This window comes from Mustela erminea, chromosome 4 (assembly GCF_009829155.1).
Source record: "Mustela erminea isolate mMusErm1 chromosome 4, mMusErm1.Pri, whole genome shotgun sequence".
Classification (NCBI taxonomy): Eukaryota; Metazoa; Chordata; class Mammalia; order Carnivora; family Mustelidae; genus Mustela; species Mustela erminea.
The window spans coordinates 69,912,359-69,933,036 of record NC_045617.1 but is presented as its reverse complement, the minus strand read 5'-3'; the positions used below and the strand labels follow the sequence as shown (position 1 = coordinate 69,933,036).

At 41.6% G+C, this 20,678-nt stretch overlaps 1 protein-coding gene across 12 annotated transcripts in view; it reads right to left on the bottom strand.

Annotated features, from left to right (window-relative positions):
* Positions 1-19,946, bottom strand: part of EPB41L2 (erythrocyte membrane protein band 4.1 like 2) — a 214,521-nt gene extending 194,575 nt beyond the window's left edge. For 4 of the 12 annotated variants that reach the window (XM_032339523.1, XM_032339525.1, XM_032339527.1 and 1 more), the window contains exon 1: positions 19,789-19,938. The gene's annotated coding sequence lies outside the window, so the exon portion shown is untranslated. Of the gene's footprint in view, positions 1-19,788 lie in introns of all 12 variants that reach the window. The other 8 variants (XM_032339520.1, XM_032339521.1, XM_032339530.1 and 5 more) reach the window with 6 other exon arrangements.
* Between the last annotated feature and the right edge of the window lie 732 nt (positions 19,947-20,678).

Below are 20,678 nucleotides of genomic sequence, written 5' to 3'. Positions count from 1 at the left end.
GCTTTAAAACCATCCAGCAAGGGGCACCTGGGTGGCTCAGTCAGTCAAGCATTTGCCTTCAGCTCAGGTCACGATCTCAGGGTTCTGTGATTGAGCCCTGCCTCTGTCTCCTTGCTGAGCAGGGAGTCTGCTCTTCCTCTCTGCCCACTCCCCCGCTTCCCCCCCGCCCCCGCACTCCCCTCTCCACCCCGCTGTTGCTCGTGCACTCCCATCCACTCTCAAATAAATTTTTTAAAAAGTCTTTTAAAGAGAATAAATAAAGGTGTCTGGGTGGCTCAGTGGGTTAAGCCTCTGCCTTCGGCTTGGGTCATGGTCTCTGGGTCCTGGGATCCAGCCCCACATCAGGCTCTCTGCTCAGCAGGGTGCCTGCTTCCCCCTCTCTCTCTCTGCCTGCCTCTCTGCCTACTTGAGATCCCTCTCACTCTGTCAAATAAATAAATAAAATCTTTAAAAAATAAAATAAAATAAAGTAAGTAAATAAATAAAACCACCCAGCAAGGTACAAGGTAGGGAGACAAGCGTCTGGCAGCATGTAGATGACATAAAATTGACCATATGTTAATAACTAGCTAGAAAATGGGTTCATGAAGATTCATTATTCCGTGTTTTATAGGCTCCATTACAAAAAGTTAAAAAAAAAAAAAAAAAGAAGAAGAAGAAAGCTGGCAATGAAGCCCTGTCAAAGCACCTTTACCTAATCACGGAATCTTTTTCATCTATGACCTAACATAATAAATACCAACTAAAGTAAAATAAATTCTAACAAAAATTTACCAACACAGACAAGAGAAAGAAAACGGTTTTAAGACCTATGCCACAGGGTGCCTGGGTGGCTCAGTGGTTAAGCCGCTGCCTTCGGCTCAGGTCATGATCTCAGGGTCCTGGGATCGAGTCCCGCATCAGGCTCTCTGCTCAGCAGGGAGCCTGCTTCCCTCTCTCTCTCTCTGCCTGCCTCTCTGTCTACTGTGATCTCTCTCTGTCAAATAAATAAATAAAATCTTTAAAAAAAAAAAAAAAAAAAAGACCTATGCCACAAGGCTCACCACAAATGAAAAAGGGAAGAGCTTGGTGAATACAGTGTGGACCGATACCCAACTTTTACAAAGTGTTCTAAACGGTGCGGGGGTGGGGGGTAGTGGAACTAGGTGGAGGTATATGGATGTACATTGCACTATCTTCTCTATTTGTACATCTGAAGTTTTTCATGATAAAAAGTGATCACCACAGAACACATTTACTTGATTTTACTTGATTTGCCACATATATTGGTTGTGCTTTCTGACTTTGTGTCTTCTCACTTTTATCCTTTTACTTGCAACCCCAAAGTGGTGGGGGGGGGTGGCTAGTCACCAACAATACTTGCTTACTGGGTGGGAAATTTAACTAGCAAAACTGAAATGTTTCCATATTGTGCTAGAAAAATCAAGACTGATTTTACTGTAAAATGTCTCACTTTTAACTGAAAACCTGATTTGTGGTCTGTAGAAATTACTAAGGCATCTGCTTTCTCCCTTTCTTTTTTGGAAAGGAAGCTGGACTAAAAACTCTTGTGTAATTTGTATTTGGATGTGGTGTTTGCAGAGGATTATTATCTTCCCAAATTTCTAAGTGGTTCCATCTGTTTTTATGGGAAATTTGGCTCAAGATGATATGAGAAAATGAAGAACTAAGTAAGAAATCCAATCGCCTTTACAATTAGTCTTGGTATACTCTTTGAGTGGTTTTAAGAAATAACAGAACCAAAAATGTATTCATAGCAAAACAAAAACAAAAAAGAAAAACAAAAATTTTTAAGTGGAGCTGAAGCTAATAAAAACCATTTATGTAACTATCAATTTACAAAACAGAGGAACAGGTTAAAACTATGCCACAGGTGGGGTGCCTGGGTGGCTCAGTGGGTTAAAGCCTCTGCCTTTGGCTCAGGTCATGATTCCAGGGTCCTGGGATCGAGCCCCACTTCAGGCTCTCTGGAGCCTGCTTCCTTCCTCTCTCTCTGCCTCTCTGCCTACTGTGATCTCTGTCTGTCAAATAAATAAATAAATAAAATCTTTAAAAAAAAAAAAAAACTATGCCACAGGATAAAATCAGCAAAATAAAATTTATAGGAATGATATAGGACAAACATTCCAAATTCTTCAAAAAAAAAAAAAACTACAAGGAAATAAAAAAAAGAAAGAGACCCAACCTGTAAGAGAATCACTATTCCACAATGTATGCACCTAATTTGGATCTTATTTCAAACAAAAAACTGAAAGAAAACAAAAACAAATTGGAAATCTGAACAAAGTGAATATTTGATGATATTAAAAATTAACCATTAATTTGTTTAGGTGTAATAATGATATTGTATGGCTTAGTCAGTTAAGTGTCTGCCTTCGGCTCAGGTCATGATCCCAGGGTGCTGGGATCAAGCCCTGCATCAGGCTCTGCTCTGAGGGGAGCCTGCTTCACCCTTTCCCTCTGCTTGCCACTCCCCATACTTGTGGTCTCTCTCTGTCAAATAAATCTTTTTTAAAAAGAAAAAAAAAACATATATCAAGGGTCACCTGGCTGGCTCAGTTATAGCAGCATGTGACTCTTGACCTCAGGGTTGAGTTCGAGCCCCACATTGGGTATAGAGATTACTTAAAATAAAATTTTTTTTTAAGATTTTTATTTATTTATTTGACAGACAGAGATCACAGGTAGGCAGAGAGGCAGGCAGAGAGAGAGGAAGGGAAGCAGGCTCCCTGCTGAGCAGAGAGCCTGATGCAGGGCTTGATCCCAGGACCCTGGGACCATGACCTGAGCCTAAGGCAGAGGCTTTAACCCACTGAGCCACCCAGGTGCCCCTAAATTTTTTTTTTTAAAGAAAGATATTTTGAAATATATGTAGATGGAACAAAAAGATGCCTAGGATTTGCTTCAAAATAATCCTGTTGTGGGTGAAATCAATAGGGATATAGATAAAGCAAGGTTAGCTGCTGGTTGATTGCTGTTAAAGCTGGGTGATGAGGATGCACTGGGTGGGGAGACCCATCATACTATTCAATTTCCTTGGTATATATTTAAAAGTCTCCAAATAAAGCTGTTTCATTTAAAAAAAGGAAATAACAAAGGTAGCCTATGCAATTTTTAACTTTTTAAAAAATGTTAATATCTAAAAAAGAACAGTGAGATTTTTTATCTAAAGTAGAATATTAACAAATAAATTTAGAATTAGTATTTCTCATCCGGAAATAACACTGACTGCCTTACAAAAATTAACAAGGCAAGAAACAACAAACGTTGAAGAGGATGTGGAGAAAGGGGAACCCTCCTATACTACAGGTGGGAATGTAAGTTGGTGCAGCCACTTTGGAAAATAGTGTGGAGGTTCCTCAAAAAATTAAAAATAGAGCTACCCTATAACCTGGCAATTGCACTACTGGGTATTTACCCCAAAGGTACATATGTAGTGAAAAGAAGGGCCATCTGTACCCCAGTGTTCATAGCAGCAATGTCCATAGTTGCCAAACCGTGGAAAGAGCCAAGATGCCCTTCAAAAGATGAATGAATAAAGAAGATGTGGTCCATATATACAACGGACTATTACTCAGCCATCAGAAAGGATGAATACCCAACTTTCGTATCAACATGGACGGGACTGGAAGAGATAATGCTGAGTGCAATAAATTAAGCAGAGAGAGTCAATTATCATATGGTTTCAATTACTTGTGAAGCATAAGGAATTACACGGAAGACATTGGGACATGAAGAAGAGAAATGAGTTGAAGGAAATCGGAGAGGGAGACAAACCATGAGAGACTGTGGACTCTGAGAAATGGAGGGTTTTGGGGGGCGTGGGGGATGGGTTAGCCTGGTGGTGGGTATTAAGGAGGGCATGTATTTCACAGGGCATGTATTAACATTGGGTGTTATATGTAATCAATGAATCTTGGAACACTACATCAAAAAGTGATGTACTGTATGGTGACTAACATAACACAATAAAAAAAATTAATCACATTATTAAAATTTTAGCAAGTCACAAAATGAGAATCATAAAATCTTAAGACTTGGTAGGCTCAAAGTCCCACCTCCCACCCAATGAATGGTCCTCCCACCTCCCAACAGGCAATTAGCAGTATCCGGCGGAGGTCCCTCAAATCCTGGGAAAGTCACTTCCTCCCAAGACAGCCCACTCCAGTCTGCCTGCTCCAATTGTCAAAAAGCTCCTCTATTTATACCAAAAAGGAAACTTTCCTTCTCCAGAACTGTTTTACCCATGAAAAAAAGGGTTATTCAACCACAGATCACAGTCCATTCATGAGTTGTAAAATCAAGTTAGTAAACAGTTGACTGCAATTATTATTATTATTATTATTATTATTATTATTTACTATTACATAGAAAAGAAAATTTCAGAGTGAACTGCACATAGTCAAGCTAAGACTTACTTTATGAAGCTTGTTTCTGTTCTTCCCATACACAGACACACACACAGACTTCCATACTGATAAAGGGCCAAGATATAAATATGCCTTATGCTGGGGTTTTGTCCAAAAAAAAAAAGTTAGAAACCCATACTCAACAGGCACCTGGGTGGCTCAGTCCATTGAGTGTCCGATTCTTGGTTTCAGCTTGATCTCAGGGTCCTGGGATGCAAGCCCCAAGTAGGGCTCTGTGCTCAGCAGGCAGTCTGCTTGAGATTCTGTCTCTTTTCCCTTTTCCTCTGCCCCTCCCCCTGCTTGTCCTCTCTCTCTCTCTCTCCAATAAATTAATTTTAAAAAGCAAGCAAGCAAGCAAGCCAGTAAGCCAGTGCTCAAAAGACAGCTCTCAAAAGACCACAACAAGTTGCTTGTCCCTTCAGTCATCTCAACAGCTAGTTCCTCCTGTTGCTATGGTTTCTCCTAACCTCAACATCCCAGGCACCCTTCAGAGACAATGCTTCAGTTTGTCTAATCTTTCACTCGTTTTTATCAAACATAGTATCATGCACTACGTAGTACATACGACATAGTTCTTAAAATGCAGTACCTAAAAACCAACAAAATATTCCAAGCCAAAACAGAATCATCGGTTACAGCCCATATTCCACCCTAAATATTTCACATATTCGTTTAAAAACTTCCTTTAAGATACCCGTAGAGACTCCTCAAAGTGAAGAAGACTTAGCCTAGAAAAACTGTTAACAGATTATGATAGCAGGTGAAGTCTTGGGTGACACAAAATGAGTCAAGAGTCAAAGGCTGAGGACAGAATCCCAGGAATCAGGGAAAAGCTGAAGAGACCGCGAGAGGAAAAGAAGTCTTCAAAGACCAGAAGTAGAACAAAGCACTGCAAATGTCAAAAGAGAACTTCAAAGACAATGCTATGTCAAGAATGTTACAAATAATACAGGGGAAGAAAGCACTCAACAGATTTGACCACAGGGCCTTCTATTACCTGGGTTAGAGTAATAGCAGCACACTGCTGAGACCACAAGTCAATACGTTTTGTACTGAGAAATACAAAGGCATCTACTATGTTTTAATGTATCTTCACATTGAAAAGAAGGCCAACACAGCACTATCTTAAAACTCTTTCAAGGGGCTGATAATCAAGCCGACTTAACATTCATTTCCCAAAAAATTCATCTTATTTAGTTCAACCAGTTCTGTAGCTAACGAGACGATCTGTACACAGCTTATTAGATTTCCCTACAAACATCCATGACATCTGTAAATCTGATCAGCAGTCCTTGACTGTCATCATAAAAATCACTGGCAAAAAAAAGAAAAAAATTTAGATAGGAGATAACCAAGATTAAAATTTCAGTAATAATCACGGCCACAGATTTCCCACAACTGAACGGCATTTTCCCAAAACTGCTGTGAAGATACCATGAGGGGCCTCTGGGTGGATCAGTCTGTTAGGTGCCTGCCTTCGGCTCAGGTCATGATCTCAGGGTCCTGGGATTGAGCCCCATATGGGGCTCCCTGCTCAATGAGGTGATCTGTTTCTCTCTCTCCCTCTGCCCCTCCTCCTCCATCCATGTTCTCCTCTCTCTTCTCTCAATTAAATATTTTTTAAAAAGATACCATCAAAGCTTTATCAAATATTTTGCCAAAATCCTATGTCTATGTTTTTCCTTTAAGGAAGAGCACTCTGTGGACCTTCTCCACAGAGATGAATGAATGAACCACAGACATTTTTAGGACATAATTCAGGGCACCTGAACCACTTAAGAGAAAGACACAAGAAGCAACATCACCTCCCCAGTGTCACACTTAGGAACTGATTGAACTGGGACTTGGGGCTAGAACAATTTTCTTTTTACCCTTTGCTCCTTCCAGGAAAAGGGGGAAGAAAAAGAAGTATCAGGTACCTGGTTTGTTAAAATTCCAGTTACTAAAGACCGAGGACAAACTCCCACAAAGTCTTTTCTTTCTGGACAGATCAATGACACCTGAAGCTCCAATACACCTGACACTTCAAGGTAGTCAAGCAAAGGCAAAAATTTTGATCGTTCAATAGTACTTTGAACTACTGACTTCAGTAACTCCTCTGTGACCTGTCAACATTCCAGATGGATTCAACATTCCATTTAAAAAAACAGTTGGGGGGAAAGTAAGACAAACATCAGCAGTTACCATCTTGCTAGGCTCTGTATGCTTCCACCTGTCCCCCTTTCTCCTTCATAACTATAGCCAGTAAAGAGTAGAATCTCATTGACTGCTTTCCAGTTTCTGAAGGAAAACTACCCAAAGTGATCAAATTAAAATTACACACTAATGCAATAGTGTGGTATTGGCCATGGTTCAAAATAGTTACCGCCAGGGAGGAGAATGCAAGTAGGAATAGGGTATGAAGAAGGAATTTACATGTATTTCAGGGATAATATAGGACAGCAGTTAACGACTGTAGGCTCTGGAACCAGACCTCCCAGGTTCAAATCCTTGCTCTGCCATTAGTTAGCTGAGTGACCCTGAGCAAGTTATGTAACCTTATGGTGCCTCCATTTTCTTACAGGTAAACCTAGATCAAGAAGACCTACCCCACTGGGTTACAGCAAGGATTCAACAAAAACACTAAGCAAAGCACTCCTAAAACAATATCTGACACATATTAAGTATTTAAGAAATGTTATCAATATCTTCTCATTTAACATGTAATGTCTTTACAGAGAAAATAAACAATACATTAAAATATATTTCAACCAAGTACATTTTAAAATAATTCAGCACGTAATGACTTTACAAAGGAAACATACTAAACTGTATTTTACTTAAAAGTAAAAAATTAGGGCCGCCTACCTGGCTCAGTCGGTTAAGTGTCTGACTCTTGATTTCAGCTCAGGTCATGACCTCAGGGTAGTGAAATCTAGCTACACAGTGGGCTCCGAGCTGGGCATGAAGCCTACTTAAGATTCTCTCTCTCCCTCTGCTCCTCCCCACTCACACACACTCTCTGTCTAAAAAATAAATTTAAATAAATGAATAAATAAATGTCAAAATTAAAATATACAATAAGCTACCTCTCACATAAAAATCCTGCCTTTATTAATTAGGAACCACATTTCAGCTACTAAGTGATTGTCAGCTTCAGCTATAGTGCCAACCTTTTGATTTACAGATAGGATTTATGAACTAATATATGATCCACATTTGAAACATGCACTTTACCCTCTACACTGCCAGACCATACATGGCAGGTTGATCTGATTTCACAATAACTGTGTAGTCCCAATAAAATTCAGTCTGCTGAAAAAAATATGTTATACTTGGTCTTTTTCCAACATATTGCCAACTAAACCATGCTAAGCCAAAGAAGAATGAGAGAGAGAAAGAGAGAGAGAGGGAGCGTGGGAGGGAGGAAAGGAGAAAAAAGGAAAATCTAAAATCATTCAAGTCTGGTGTAAATATAGGAACCATTGGGAGAAAAATGTATATAGAACAGCTATACTACCTTGAGAAGATACTAGAATTTGAAGATCAGCTCTGATTTGGGTTAGAAAGTATTAGGGATTTTTAGCAGTAGCCAAAGCATTTCCTATGTCTACAATCCTACATTTAGATGAAACTGATTTCACTGATCGAAACAAGAGTCAGTTATTTATTCCAAAAACATGACAACCGACCATGTAACAAAGAAACTAATTTCTCTAATTCTACAAAAGCAGTAATGAACTTGAACTTCATTTTGGGAGACTAAAAAGCATGTGCCAAGAAGATGGGGCAGGAGGAAATATCTAACCTTTCTACCAACGAAATTAGAAGATGTCTAGAATTTGCTTCGAAATAATCCCAGGAAAAGGGGAGTATCAGGAGTGGAAAGGAAAATATAGATGAGACGCAACTGGCTATGGCCTGGCAATTATCAAAGCTGGGTGAGGGTCCTTGGGGGTCACTGTGCTAGTGTTCTCTCTACTGAATATATCTAAAACTCTCCATAATAAAAAAGTTTAAACATAAAGACACTCTTCTGTAACTAAACAATGGGACATTCCTTCTGCAAAAAGCCATTTCAATGAATAACCAGATACTGTAAAAAACACGAACTTTAAAAAAAATCCACCAACCCAAAAAAGGTCCTGAAAATAGTGCCACATTATCTTTCACTGCTATCATGTGTGGTGCACAGAGCAAGTAACACACATATCACAGGTCTATCAAATGTTCGAAAACCTACCCCCAGGTCTTTCCATTCAAGCTTGCAGCAGTGGGGACAAAAGTGAACTGGCCTCGATGAGGAGACAAGCTTGAGCCACATCTGTACCACACATGCTGCCCACATCTACGGCTCTTCATTGCAGAGCTGCAAAAGTTAAGAATATCTTCCACATACCTTTATTTTTCTGTTGCAGGTGGGGGAAGGGGGAGGAACAAATATATTCATATCCCCATATGTGTGTAATTTAAAACAGACAATCTTGGCATTAAGGAAATTAAAACGCAGGCCTTACTTATGTTGATTTTAATGGCTAAGATCCAAAAACAGTTCTGGTTACAAGCTCATGGATAAACTCTTTGATTCCTTTGTCAGTAGACAGACCAAACTCATTTCTTGACACTTTAACCTTTTCCATACAAAATTTGTATTCATTTTATTAAGAAAAATGAGTTTTTCTTTTTCTCCTTAGGAGAAGCGGATTAAAGAAAATTTTTCAAGTAAGGTGCTCATTTAGCAGCTTTTCTACCAGAGTCCAAAAGCAATTAAAGAGAGCATACTGGGGAAAAGTGAAAAATTATCATAGTTTAAGTGGGCTCCCCAAATGAAGGGTGAATATGCACCACTGTCTAGCATACAACCCTGCCACATTTGCTTTTCAAATCCTAGTGAAGGCATGTGGCACCATTTTCTAATAATCTCCTAGGACTTCTACTTCCTTGTTTTTTTCAACAGTATCTCAAAATGTTGACACATTTATTGAACTATTTTTGGAAGACCTAGCTCTGTCTACCTTCAGGGTTCAAGATACAAATAGATGAGAGCTACAGGACAGACCTCTAGCTACAAAACTTGGCAGGTTTCCTGAGTTCTCCAAGAAAAATTCAGTTGGCAACTCCATTAGCAGCAGAGGAGCACAGAGCAGAGGGAACAACTCAGGACACAAGGAGGCTTTGGGTGTGCGTGAAACTCCATTAAGAAACTGAGTGATTCTGGGTAAGTTTAACCTCTTCCTGAGTCACTTTTCTACTCTGTGGGACATAGGGTATGAAATTGTTTTAAGAATCAAGTGAGAATGGGGTGCCCGGGTGGCTCAGTGAGTTAAGCCTCTGCCTTCGGCTCAGGTCATGGTCTCAAGGTCCTGGGATAGAGTTCCACATTGGGCTCTCTGCTCAGCAGGGAGCCTGCCTCCCCCTCCCCCTCTGCCTGCCTCTCCGCCTACTTGTGATCTCTCTCTCTCTCTGTCAAATAAATAAATAAAATCTTAAAAAAAAAAAAGAATCAATTGAGAAAATGTTCCAATGATTTACTTTAAAAAAGAAAAAAAAATTTACAAATTAAAACAATTTAAAAAAGAAAGAAAGAAAAGAAAACCATTAGAAGTCTATGCCTCAATCACCACATACAGTTTTATGCTGTTACTTATTAGGAGAAAGAAAAAAATCTATCGATGACCTTGATGAAGAAAATGATATTTTGAACACACCAATGTTTCTCAAACTTCACTCACATACCAACTTTATAGTTTTTGCCAAATCCAAACACTTAAAGACAAAGATACTTATCTTTAAATCAAGTTCCTTAAAAAATACCTACTTTATTTTACCCTTATGCTAAGTTAATACCAATGAAATCATAGGTTTGAAGCACTTGTCTGTTTTTCTGATGTATGCTGATACATATATTTAGCCATTAAAAGAAAAAGATTCATCTGTATACTTAACTCATTTTAACATATGAATACAATTTGGGGAAATACTATCCTGATCTATTGTCTGTAGCACCTTCTACATTAAGGAAGAGAGTACCTGAATTTATAAATCTGTGTAACCCACCAAACAACAACAACAATTTATAAATCTGTGTAACCCACCAAACCACACACACATATGAGTGTTCAAGTCTTCTGGGCTTCCTCACACTGTACAGCCACTACCTTATTCAGAACTCCGTTTCTGTTACCCCAAAGTCCATGCAACAAAAACCCCTCATATGTGTATCTTCACATGAGTGCAATTCCCACCCCCTACTCATGCCCTAGTAGTGAAGTTTTTCCCCTGAAAGTATTTACCAGAATCCGTAGGAGTGCAAGTTTCCTCTACTCACTGAATCCATATTCAAAGAATATTTAAATACATGTATGCAAACCACATATCAGTCTAAAGATAAAGGTATTCAGAACACTCTAAAATCAGGTTGCCATTCCTTTTTTTTTCCCCTCAAAGATTTTATTTATTTGAGAGAGAGAGAGAGAGCACAAGCAGGGGGGAGCTGCAGAGGGAGAGGGAGAATGTGGGGCTTGCTGAGCCCAAGGCAGATGCTTAACTGACTGAGTCACCCAGGTATCCCAAGGTTGCCATTTCTGAAACATATCCACCACACTTTTTTTTTTTAAGATTTCATTTATTTATATGACAGAGATCACAAGTAGGCAGAGAGGCAGGCAGAGAGAGGAGGAAGCAGGCTCCATGCCGAGCAGAGAACACGACATGAGGCTTGATCCCAGGACCCTGGGATTATGACCCGAGCTGAAGGCAGAGGCTTTAACCCACTGAGCCACCCAGGCGCCCCTCCACCACACTTTTTACTGTTTGTTTTTTTTTTAAGATTTTATTTTATTTATTTGAGACAGTGAGGGAGAGAGAAAGAGCATAAGCAGTGGGGAGAAGCAGAGGGAGATGGAGAAGGAGCCTCCCCACTGAGCAAGTATCCCAAAGTGGGGTTCAATCCCAGGACCCTGAGATCATGACCAGAGCTGAAGGCAGATGATTAACCGACTGAGCCACTCAGGCACCCCTACTGTGTACTTTTAAATCTAATTCAAGTACAAACTATAAGACTTGTAAGCATTTGTACTGAACTAATCCTTGAATTTATCACAAGGGAAAAAAAAATACATTTGCTTAAGTCTTCCAGGAAGCACCTTCTTGTTCAAAAACATATCAGTCATCCACTCCCATCCACCCTAGATGTTGACTCAATCATCTGACTTTCTCTTTCTCTTCATATATGTATGAATATATATATATATATATAAAATCTGAAGTTCAACTGAGTATCGGGCATGGAAAAAAAGGACAATTTTATAATGGCTGCAGTCCTTACCAAACTGTGAGTACCACAGTCATCTTGGGAATTTTATTTTTATCAATTTAAAACCCTAAATCAGTGGATTGAACATGAGTAATCTAGTCCCTCCCAAAACCACACTAAAATGACAGCAAGGAAATTTTTTTAAAGAAGGGGAGGGACCAAAAAAAAGGGAAGGGATAGGCCAGCAGATGAAATATATCAACAGAATTTGAGAAGATGGAAAACAGATGTACAAAGTAACTGACTTAGCAAAGCAGAGGAAGCCAAAGCTGAATCCATTATTCTGGTGGACGCCTACAAGAAGCAATCTGAGTACTGGGAAAGGCCCTGGGAACCTAGGAAGTAGAGTTTCCAGCAGCCACTGAGGGCTAAGGTGAAAGATGGAGCTGAAAACAGCAGGTGGAATGCTGAAACCCCTCCTCCTTTCTCCTTCTCTCTTCCAGCCTTTGCAGCCAAAAGACAAGAAGTACACTCTCTAGAGCAACTGAAGGAAGTCTCCAGACTTAGAAACTCTAGACCAGGAGAGCAGATGTGAGGGGTACACAGAAAACAAGGAGGCCCGATGACTCAGTCAACACATATTCACAAAGTGCAAACAGACAAAATATTCGTCTTCTTGCAGTTTACTCTCAGATGATAATAATACATGCTATAGAAAAAAGAAAGAAAAAGAGATTTAAGGCATACTAGGGTATGTGTGGGAATGGAGTTGTAGTTTCAAATAAATGATCACAGAATGTAAAGATCTGAGGGAGTTAAGGGAGTAAGTAATGCAGGTATCTGAGGGAAGAGCATTCCAGAGGGAAAACAAGTACAAAGGACCCAAAGGACCATCACGTGGGTTAGACTGAAGATACTACACACAGGAAAAAAAAGAAAAAAAAAAAAAAAAAAAAAGAACATTACCAGAAAAAAAATTTAGTGACCAAGGAGCAGCTTGGAAAATAGGAAAAAAAAAATTCAGTAGGGAGTTTAGAAGAAAACACTGAAGAAAGCCAACAGCCAATCAAAAAGACAAAGAGATGGTATAAGATAGAAACAAAAAACAAAAAACACACTAATAAAATTGGAAAGTCAATCTAGAAAATCCAACATCCAAATAAGAGAAGCTTTAGAAAGATCAAACAGAGGGAGAAATTATCATAGAGGAACATTTCTAAAAGACAAGAGTTTCCAACCCGAAAGAGCCCACTGAGTGCCCAGCACAATGAGTAAAAAACCTCCCACACCCAAAGCACACCATCATGAGATTTCAGAACACCAAGTTCAAAGAGAAAATCCTAAAAACGTCTAAAGAGAACAAACCAGCCACACACACAGAAGCAGAAATTAGAATTGCATCACTCCCTCTCAACAGCACTAGTGTGCCAGAATTCACAGGAATAATGCCTGAAAAATTCAAAGGTTAAGTAATCACTAACCTAGAATTCTATACCCAGCCAAACTATAAAAGCATTCACCATAAGAGTATAAACAGGAGGGGTGCCTGGGTGGCTCAGTGGGTTAAGAGTACAAACAGGAATTTTAGGGGCACCTGGCTGTCTCAGTTGGTAGAGCAAGCGACTCTTGATTTCAGGGTTGTGAGTTCAAGCTCCACAGTGGTCATGGAGCCTGCTTTAAAAAAAAAAAAAAAAGAAGAAGAAGGCATCTTAAGAGTGGGAAAAAAGCTGCTTAAAGAAATGCAAGGTTTCAAAAAATTCACCTTCCACTTGCTCTTTCTTGGAACCTAATGGAGGATATAGTCAAATAAACAGAGTTAGAACCCAGTAGTGTGGGAGCCCAGGAAGAAAGGCAAAAGGAATTCCCAGAATACAGCTGCACAGTAGCTCTAGAAATAAATCAGTCCAGTGAGATGGAAGTTTCCTAATCTCAAAAATAAGAACTGAACTAAAACAGCAGTTTTTTATCTTGTTTCCCAAAATGCTTTCAAAACCTGCTCCCAAAAATCTCTCTGATACTCAGACACACATACACACACACATACACACACATACACGTATACACACACACTTTAGTAAGGTCTCAGACAGTTCATAAACCACACTGGGCAATACCCTCCCCACTAACACACTCCACATCAAACACAATGAAACTAAATAATCTCAATGCTCCTTTCCGGTCCTCTGGGTGAATGAATCTAAATTGTAGTTATCTGGTCAAAAAGAAAAAGAACATAAGAAGGGCGCCTGAGTGGCTCAGTGGGTTAAAGCCTCTGCCTTCGGCTCAGGTCATGATCCCAGGGTCCTGGGATCGAGCCCCACGTCGGGCTCTGCTCTGTGGGAAGCCTGCTTCCTCCTCTCTCTCTGCCTGCCTCTCTGCCTACTTGTGATCTCTGTCTGTCAAATAAATAAATAAAATCTTTAAAAAAAAGAAAAGAAAAAGAAAAAGAACATAAGAATTATGGCAAAATGTAAATTACATTTTAATTTAATGTCTTCAAGATAGTGGGATGTGTATTTATATGGGTAAAATCACAAAGAAAATTCAAAATTATGATTAAACTCCACACTGTTGCTATCATGATGTTGGTTCCACCTCAACAGATCTAGAAACCTGAATTCAGGGCTTAGAAAAGATGATTAGAGAGAAGATAATCAGAACTATATGAATAGTTTCCAAAAATCTGGGGGCACCTGGGTGGCTCAATTGGTTAAGCGTCCGACTCTTGGTTTCAGCTCAGGTCATGATCACAGAGTCATGAAACTGAGCTCCCCTGTCAGACTCCCAAGCTTAGTGTGGAGTCTGCTGGAGATTCTCTCCTCCCTCTGCCCCTCCCCCCTGCTCATGCTCTCTCTTCCTCTCAAAATAAATAAACAAAATCTTTTTTTAAAAATCACAGTTATCTTGAAATAAGGCAATCAGAAGGTAACATGTCTTTGTGTATTTGAAACTTTTTTTCGAAGAGATTGATAGTGAGGCCATAAAAGGAGCAAAGCAAGGGGAAACTGGCTTTTCAGTTAGAAATTAAAAGCTTTAGTTAAGATACAATGTTTTTTAAGATATGGGATGTGTATTTATATGGGTAGAATACATAGGAAACTACATGATCTAGACAATAAGGTGTCTACAGATGAACAGACAAATCACTTTGGAGCCCTTTCCATATGCCCTTTAGTTCTGGTTAAGAACTAGGAAGATGGAAAACCATCTCCACGATACTCAAGTTAGTTACATATGTAAAATGTTAACTTGGCTACCTAAAACAAAACCCTACTGAAGATACAACTTGGAGCAATAAAAAGATATTTCTTACTCCTCACATATATTCCATACTACTCTAAAGAGTATTTAGGAGGCAATCTACGTGCTTCTAGACCTTTGCGGCTCTAATATGCTTAAGTGAAAAAATACTAATATGCAAAGCAATATTTGTGAAATGAAAACATATTTCCATTTTATAAGTAACTGAGATTATGAAATTAGCCCAATTTCTATCTACAGGAAAAAAATCCAGAACCAGTATAAAATGTAGTATTGTTCCTATATTAATAGGTAAGTGATGTCGCTTTAAAAATGAGAAAACTGAGGAGCACCTGGGTGACTCAGTGGGTTGGGCCGCTGCCTTCGGCTCGGGTCATGATCTTGGGGTCCTGGGATCGAGCCCCACATCGGGCTCTCGGATCCGCGGGGAGCCTGCTTCCTCCTCTCTCTCTGCCTGCCTCTCTGCCTACTTGTGATCTCTGTCTGTCAAATAAATAAAAAATAAATTTTTTAAATCTTAAAAAAAAAAAAAAAGGAGAAAACTGAGAGGCACCTGGGCGGCTCAGTCAAACGGCTGCCTTAGGCTCAGGTCATAATCTCGGGGTCCTGGGATCGAGTCCTGTGCGCTTCTTCCTCTCCCTCAGCCCTTCTACCCCACTCATCCTTTCATTCTCTCTCTCTCTCTCTCCCTCCCTCTCTTTGCCAAATAAATAAATAAATAAAATCTTTTTTTAAAAATGAGAAAACCACTGAAACCCTCCTTAAAATAAATACTATCTCAAAGACTGGGTATTGAGGGAAGTTATATATAATCTATCCAAGACATGAAAATCACACATCGAAGAAACCCACATAGATCTCAATTCAACCACAAAGCGAGGGGAAACAATATCCACTAGCCAGAAAAGTAAACCCCCTGTATGAAATATTGCCTATATGACATTTCTACATGAAATAGTACCAGGTTCTACATCAACTCCAACTTTCAAAGAATCTTCATTAAAAGCACTTCTAAAATATTCTACAAAGGTTTAATGAATAGATCTGTCAAATATATTGAGTACAATGCTACAGATACTTCACATAACAAATACACATATATGTACATAAATATATTCCCTCTCTCATACAAAATGCACACCTATACACACTTTACAGAAAAGCTTTAAAAAGCATTCGTTATCACTATCAGTTACTTCTAGCTATTAGAGAGGAATTCTCTCTTTCCTTTTTGGCTTAGCTGTAACTTACACAAAACTATAGTATTTATACTTGGAGGCCATTCCCCTATAGCTAATGATACCAGTCACAACTCCATTTTAGATTTTAGTTTGGGGCACTGCCCAGATGAATGATAGATATCTTATGAATATTGAGTTGCTGGTTTGTGCCAAAACATGGCATTCCCAAAGGATGCTCTGTCTGGAATCTGTGGGTGATTCATATACAAATCTTCTATTAACTCAAGCCTTCCAAAGAGTCTGGAAATGTCTGTGTGTTGGGGGGAAGAGGACAAGGGCTGAGACTGGATTTGCTGACTCCTAAAGGTCCAGCCCTGAGATTCCAAGATGCTATAAAAGGGCAGTAAATTAGGGTTTGGCTAGTATTTGCTAGACTACTGAAGCCAGCATAAACATTTACTTACAGCTTTTAAATCTGTAAGGGTACCCAGTGGTTAGGTACAGTAATTCTGAATCTGAAAAAGCAAACAAGGCCACTGGAAATGTTTCTAAATAAAGGTGGGGTGGGGGAGGTAGGCACATTTCCTTTGTTTTCTCCGAGTAAAACAGATTTTAGAAATACAAAATTTGACTCTCAGCAGTATCGATCTCTATAAACTACTATAGTGTCTTATTAAAAATATTAGCAAGGCATACTCTTCCAAAAAGGCGACACATGGTTTTCAAAAAGACTACTTCAGTTAAAAAACAAGGACAAAGGCCCATACTTTCCTGAGGAAACAGAAAGAAAGTGAAATCTTTAAAAATATTTAGCATTCTCCTATATAAAAATATAAACCCCACATTCCCAAATAAAATGGCAAAGATAAAAACTCTTGTAGTTCTCTAGCCACAGTAATATGAGAGTGGTGATTCAGAGCAAAACCTGAGGTTAAACATAACTATACAATATTACTAATTACAGAGTAATTTTACCAATAAATATTTTGGTTGAGGACTGCTTTGTCATCTTTGCAAGTATTTTTAGTTGAAAGCAAATGGTTGGGTAGTACACATGGACATGGTTATGATTTGTAAAAATCTATTTTTACAATCTGGTGACTGGATAGGTCTTTTAAACTTGATTCTTTAGAACTGGTAATTTGGAAAGGGTAAACCACAGGAACGTTACGTTAAGAGGCAAAGTACCTAGCAAGCTCACCAATTCAGACCAGCACAAAGCTAAACTGGAAAGCGCCAAGTGAAACTGGAAAGCATCGAGCGCTCACAAATCTAATAATGATGGGTCCAGAGAGTCACTAACGCCTGTATGTATGTTAACTGTACAAAAAGCTACCTCTCCAAATACAGTAAGAGCTCTCTGATTGTCCTTGTTATACATTTGCAGTTATTTTTTTGGTAGGCCTACCTTCCGATTCATCCCCTAAATCTGCAAATTTGCTTCTATTTGGAATTAAGTTTCTGATTTTAACAGATCTCCAGTTGCATACATGCCCAATTTAATAATACATACCCAGTTGAAAATATTCCATAACACCTTAAATTTTTTACAGAAGTTAGTAATAACTTCATTAAAATTTTAACTTTGTTAAATTATCACTTTTAATCTTTTTAAGCAATGCCCATCCAATTCAGATACCAAGAATCTGAAGCTGGGGGCTCAAGTCACCCACCCATTTTCTCTGAAAGGTCTTTGCACACAGTACTCTAACTACTTGGACTGGAGGTAAAAGATTAAAGAACTGTTATGACTAGGTCTTTCTTAAAGAAGGGTGTTTTAAAAGGAAAGAAACTGTCCCTCCCGATACTCTAAATGAGCAGTCTCTTGTTCTCAGCAGTCCTTCTGCACACAAGACCACTACTGACTTCAGTGGGAATTCTGCCCAAGAAGTGAGGAAGACAGGATAGGATTAAATGAGCCCTAAATCCACGCCATTGTTCCAAGTCATTACCACTTGTACAGTTCTCCAATAACCTCCAAAGAGTAGATATCCGCGGTTTGATGGTGGTTCCCAAACTGATTACTCCCGTTCTAACAGGTGACACAGCCTAGCTCTTTAAAAATTGCGTCAGCCTGATGGATGGTAGTCGGTTGGCCCCTATCATAATCCAAGATTGCGTTGCAACGCAACCCCATTGGTGACTGCAACAGCAATCCAGTGATTTCTCACAGCAATGAGGCTGCAAACGGAAACTCAACAGCATTAAGTGCTATTGGTGTCCCAGTAAAACCTATCCAAACCCTCAGAATCCTACATCCCAGATCCTGTGGCCAAGAAATCGATTCAGTTTCCCTCAAGTATTAAACCCAAACTGAAATGTGATAGAAAACTAAACTAAACTGCTAATTCTCCTACCGTACTATAGATAGAGAATATAGAAATAATGCATTCCGGTGAGAAAAAAAAAGGGGGGGAGGGAGTGGAAAATATGGACGAATAAAGAAAAAACTGTAAAAATCATTTAAAAAATAAATAAATAAAGCTTACATAACAGCAAGAAGAACAAGACTCCTGGCACGAGACCCCAAAGACAACATTTTAGAGGCAAGAAGTTCAGGAAACCGAGGAAAAGATGTGATTCGAAACAACAAATTTATATATATAATCTCCCCACAACTCCCTCTTAAAAACGGCTGCAGCGGTTATCGTATGGAGAATTCAATTTAAAGCACCCTAAATTAGTAGGAAGGGCCCCTCAAGAGACCCTCCCCGAAAAAAAAAACAGACAGTAGGCGAGAGCTCTTCTAATCTCACCAAAAAACCCTGACCTCGGAAGAGGTGAGCGATTTTGGGAAGTGCGAGGACCGACGTCGCCCCCGCAGACAACCCGACTGCTGCGGGCGGTGGGGGTGGCAGCGTCTAGTTGGGTCCGTTCTCCTCCTTGTCTCTCCCCCACCCCCACCTAAAACTGTTCACCTAAAACTGTTCCCGACCCTCTGCCCCCAGCCCCAGCGGAGGTAAATGAGCCATCAGTGCAGAGACCGCCTCTGGGACGTCGACGGGGGCGCGCGCGGACGGACGCCGGCCGGGACGGCTTGGCGCGGCGCGTGGGATCGGCGCGCCCCCCTCGCCCAGCTCTCTGCAGAGCCCACGCGCGCGGCCGGCCCTGGGAGGAGCGGCGTCCTCGCCCGCGTTTCCTCTCCCCAAACCATCCCCCGAAGAACCCCGCCGCCGCCTCCCCGGAGCGCCGGCGTTGGGCTCCACGCTGGGATCGGCTCGCGCGCCGCGGCCCGCGCCCGGGATGGAGCCGGATTCCTCCTCCAGCCTCTCCGCGGGGCCCCGGACGCGCGACCCTGAGTCCACGGCACCTCGGCGGGGCCGGCGCCGTCCTCACCAAGCCCCGACCTCTCTTGGCTCGGACCAGACGTGGCCCCGACTCCCGGGAAGGGAGATGGGGGGTACCGCAGTGGAGCGGGGAAGCAGGAATCCTGCCTGGAGGAACAGGACCCGGACCTCGGGGCGGGAATGGGGTCCGGTAGAGATGGGGAGAAGAGGAGAGAGGAAGCCGCAGAAAATCCCGAAGCCGGTCGCCCTCCCCCACGGTGGGACCGTCCCGCCACCGCTTCCTGCCAGGGATCAGCTTCCCTGCTGCAGCCAGAGGAAAAATCCCAGCCGCTCCTGCAACTCAGCAGGGACTGGCCGACCAGTCCGGGCTCCCCCGGCCCGGGCCCGCCATTCCGCAGCCCCGCGAACCTCCTTACCCTGCACTGCACCTCCAGGGGCTCGCTCGCCGCGGGGACTGGTCCCGCTCCAGCCCCAGCCGCCGGGCCGCCGCACCCGCCTCCTCCCTCCGCTGGGTTTCAAATTGAAATTCCCTGGCTGGGGCCGTCAGAGGACTCGGCGCTCCAGCCCCGCCCCCTCGCGGCGGAAGCCCCTCCTGCGCCCCCGCCGGACGCGCCCCCAGCGCGGAAACCCCCGCGGGCCGCACCACGCCCCCCCTCCCAGGCCACGCCCCCGGGGCGGGCCTTCCCGCGGGATTGGCCGCCGCGGTCGCCGGGTACCCAGAGCTGGAAAGATGCGTCTGGCGGTCAGAGCAGCCCTGGTTAATGACCGCTTGTGTCAGGGCGCCAGGCTTTTTTTTTACCCGCTCATCCACCCTTAAGTCCTTTTTGCCAACTTTTAAAAGTAATTTCTTCGAAGTGCTTTACTGACTACTTCTTGACTGAACAAACCTATTCCGTAGCGGATACAAGGCTAGACCCTGGAAACAGGGAAATAGGAAAAGTGGGTCCTGCTCAGTCGAGACTGGAAGAAGTGAAGTGCTTTCACAGCGAGGACACTGAAAAGGAACCATTTATTCTTCCTGTGGGAGGGGCTGGAGGGATTGGGGAAACCCCACAGTGGAGGGACTTGTTAGCTGAACCCGAAGTCGGAGCAGGATTTTTCCAGGCCGCGGCCTGGGAGCTTGGATTGCAGAGCCGGACAAGGCTGAAGAGGCTGCGGACCTAGGTTGAGGCACAGGCGCACACGTGCGTGCGGGTGCGCACACCACACATACACGCACACGCACGCGCGCGCCCCTGATACCTCCCGGTGCTTTGCTTGTATATAATTATACCACTTTTTCTCAGATTCTACTTATTGCATCTTT